The sequence below is a fragment of the Brassica rapa genome, chromosome A03, assembly GCF_000309985.2.
Source record: "Brassica rapa cultivar Chiifu-401-42 chromosome A03, CAAS_Brap_v3.01, whole genome shotgun sequence".
Lineage (NCBI taxonomy): Eukaryota > Viridiplantae > Streptophyta > Magnoliopsida > Brassicales > Brassicaceae > Brassica > Brassica rapa.
In genome coordinates, this window is record NC_024797.2 from 29,399,478 (window position 1) to 29,403,418 (window position 3,941).

General features: G+C 39.3%; 1 long non-coding RNA gene across 5 annotated transcripts; it reads right to left on the reverse strand.

Annotated features, from left to right (window-relative positions):
• Positions 1 to 473: 473 nt before the first annotated feature.
• Positions 474 to 3,731, reverse strand: LOC103861995. Of its 5 annotated transcripts, none has more exons than XR_631643.3 (6): positions 3,254 to 3,723; positions 2,802 to 3,014; positions 2,590 to 2,697; positions 2,453 to 2,514; positions 2,182 to 2,263; positions 474 to 883 (listed from the first exon to the last, which is right to left on the reverse strand). It is a non-coding gene; the product is annotated as an uncharacterized LOC103861995 (long non-coding RNA). The 5 variants fall into 5 exon arrangements; XR_631642.3 differs by lacking the exon at positions 474 to 883 and adding an exon at positions 1,913 to 2,049 and having other exon boundaries at positions 3,254 to 3,721; XR_004456877.1 differs by lacking the exon at positions 474 to 883 and adding an exon at positions 1,916 to 2,049 and having other exon boundaries at positions 2,361 to 2,514; positions 3,254 to 3,731.
• Positions 3,732 to 3,941: the final 210 nt, after the last annotated feature.

The following is a 3,941-nucleotide window of genomic DNA, read 5'->3' on the forward strand; positions in this document are numbered from 1 at the left end:
AACTAAGAGATGAGTTAACAAATTATCAACAAAAAATAGTCCCGCACTTCCAAACCCAATTATCTGAATCGATCTGATCCAAAAACATTTTTGGTTTCTCAACGGGTCCTAACACCTCAAGCCCAATAACTTGAAAATTGAATGAATGCTCATCACAATGAGACGTCAAAATTAATTAGTCTCAGTTACAGATATTAAACTCAAATATTAAAACCCAGACCAAAAAAATTAGTAACTTTTGAATTGAAAAATTGAATCAAAATGTTATCCCGCGCTTTCAAAGCGCGGGTCAAAATCTAGTATATACTTATAGCCCTAGGGTTAACTAATCTAAACCTTGGGTTTAGAGTTAAAGGGTGGAGATTTGAGATTGAGATTTAAAATTTATAAAATAAAAAAATTAATATTAAAAATTTGAAAATAAAAATTTTAAAAATAGTTTCAAAAAGTATTTTCGAATTACAAAAAGAAAATTTGAAAAAAATAAATAAATAAAAATCGATTTAAAAAAAACAATTATAAAAAGTTAGAATTTGAAAACATATAATCTAAAACTATAAAAAATATATTTTTTAATTATTTTTTAATTATTATTTTTTATATATCTAGGGTATTAGTAGAGATGTCAAACAGGTTGATCCGTCCTGTTCCGTCCCGTACCGCAGCAGGCTCATCTTCTTGCGGGTCACGGCGGGTCAGGTCCGCATGGGCTGCGGTCTCCTAAAGGTTGTCCCAAGCCCGTACCGCCAAATACACACTCCTTTGCGGGCTGTCCCGCGGTACATACGTCAATGTAGTGTATCCGATTATGCTTGACACTGCAGGCCGCTCCAGAACACTTCCTAACGCTCCAGAACACTTCCTGATGCTGCAGGATACTCCCCTACACAACCAAGCTCACATAATTATACTTCTCAGTTACTATAGACAGAACATTATACTTATCAGTTACCATAGACAGAACATTATACATTATACTTCATTGACAGAACATTGTACATTATCAGTCATTATACTCATAGACAGAACATTATACATTATATTTCATAGAGTTGAAACTGAATCGAATCTAAAAGAGCCATACGTCTCTCTCATTGTTGGAAAGACCGTTTGGGCCACTGCCCTCCTTTTTATAATAGTTTATAGTTGACAATCCAGAACGTATGGCTCACTGCTGGAAAGAAGTTAGAATTAAAAAGGACTATGAAGTATAATAGTATAGTTGAAAGTATAATAGTATACGTGCATAGAAGGTGTTCTCAGTCACGTTAGATAATGCTACATACAAGTAATGATTCTATGCATGACATTGCGAAGTCGCAGCTGAATTTGAATGATGATTTATTGTGTGGAAAAGAGTTTTTCCATGTAAAATGTGCGGTTCACATACTTAATCTTATAGTGCAAGATGGGTTAAAGGTTATTGGAGACTCTTTGCAGAAGTAAGAGATAGTGTTAAGTATGTATTAAGATCAGAAACACACTCCTTTGCAGGTCGTCCCGCGGTTAATGAGGGTCGTACCGCTTTGAACCCGGAACCGAATAGAGATGTCAAACAGGTTGGTCCGTCCCGTCCCGTCCCGTACCGCTGCGGGTTCGTCATCTCGCGGGTCAACGCGGGTCCGTCCCGCGCGGGCTGCGGTCTCCAAAAGGTCGGCCCGATCCCATACCGCCCAAGTGCACAGTCCCTTGCAAGCCGTCCCGCGGGCTGGACGCAAAAGGAGTGCAGCATGTAGAATATGAAGAGTGAAGTACGTTTTTGAAAACCTCCAAGAACTGGTGATGAAGGAGGTAATCTAAAACCATGGTAAGATGATTTAAGCTTCAAAGCTCTTACATTTTGAAATGTAATAATCCAACAAGTTAAAAGTGAAGTGATATGAGATTGTGGGTTATTTTTGAATTCAACAAAATAAATAGATAATTTGATTGTTTATACATAAACAGAATCATCAAAGAGCCACAACACATGTTCTCTTTGATCACAACAACTTCTTAACTAAGTTATAAAACACAAAGATCGACTTTAGACTACAAATGGCGATGTTGCTGGCACTCAAAACACAAACAAAAAGAAAACACAAATCAGAGACAATTCATAGAATATATAAGAACTACAATCAGAGACAAACTCTGAAAATCTAACAGGAAAGAAAACAAAAACCACAATCGTTTTATTACCTTAATGATCTCCACCAATTGATCAACTCTAGTCTCTCCAGGGAACAGAGGCTATATAAGATATATTGGGTTCTCCTGGAATCTGAAACCAAAAAGAAAAAATGCTTGAGGTCAACATTGTTGTTAAATGAAAGCAAAGATACAATGAATCAAAGACATAACAATGAACACAAACACACCCGCTTTAGACAATAAAAAACAGAACATGAAGCAAGGATGTGTTCTTCGGTTGATACAATTACTGACTTGTACACAAAGAATGAGAACTCACTAGTGAAGAGTCTTGTCTCAAAGGGAATGCAGTCTCCTCCTTAACAAGAAGAGCCGACACATCTGCAATGGTCATTTCAGTCATTATTAAACTTTTTGATACTAAATCCAAGAAGATGTATATCCTTAACTTATTACCTATGACACAATCGATAAGGCTAGGCTTGCCTTCAGACTTGAAGCTTGGATACTTGACTGGTGCGGGTTTAGCATGGAATCAGTAACCACAGTCCCATTTTCTCCAGTCTGTAACCACAATCGTGTTTTAATCAACAAACCGATCAGTAATAGCATGGAATCACTACAATCCTCAAGCGTCAAAGGTTCAAGAAACAGAGCAAAGGTCTTACGTGGAAGAAGATGGGCCCAAGAGAGGGTTCTCTCTGAGAGGCTGGAGCGAGAACCTACGGAGAAACCTTGGCACACAATCTCCGTTGGCACCATCAACCGTCTTGGGGCAGTCGTTGATGAACATGACAAATTGACAACGATGAAGACGGCGATACAAGCCAAGATGATGACGGGAGTTAGCACGCAATCTACTACTCGGCATGGTCTTTTCTCTGTACGTACAAAAGAACAAAACACTGAGTTTTATTAAAATCAATAGATCAAAGACAACATATATTGAGACAGGAAACACCAATGATCAGAGATTCAGACAAAAAAAAAAGTCTTCAAAATTTAGATTTTTCCAATCTAATTTTAGTTTTGTCGAATCTAAAAGAGCCATACGTCTCTCTCATTGTTCTGAATCGAAGATTCGATTATCTAAAAGTTAGGAGTGATGTTTTTAACTAACCTCTTCACCGGTAGCAGCGGCCATAGCAGAGAGTATCGTGAGCTGAATCAGAAGCGGTTTTCAAGAGAGGAGGAAAACGACCAATGCATGTAAAGAAGCTCCAGGGAACGGGAACGATGTGGTCACCGGAAGCACTGTCGTCTGTCAGACATCGAATGGGAACAGCCATCACCAGAGCTCTATTTCTTCTCACGGTCACGTCGAAGCTCTGTCGCCTTTCACTCTCTCTTTCTTTTCATTTTCAGGTGAAAGGGCAACGGAAACGATGAAGCATCTAGATGCGGTACATGTGGGCCTTCCCGCGGTTGATGCGGGCCGTCCCGCTTTAGACCTGGTACTAAACAAGCCCAGTCCCGCAAGACCCGCTATTTTGCGGGTCATGAATCCCTAGGCCCATACCCGTCCTGCAACAAACCTTTCCGGACCAGGCCCGCGGGACAGTACCCAGTTTGACATCTCTAGAACCGAACAAGCCCTATCCCGTAAGGTCCGTTTTTTTGCGGGTCATGAATATCTAGGCCCAAATCCGCCCGCCACATGTTTAAACGGGCCAGGCCCGCGGGACAAGCTTTCTGTTGACATCTCTAGGTATTAGAGTCTTTTTACTTATTAAATGAATTTTGATCATTTTCCTTTTTGCGGTCTATTTTTGTAATCAAAACTTGAAAATTGTTTATTTATGAAAATT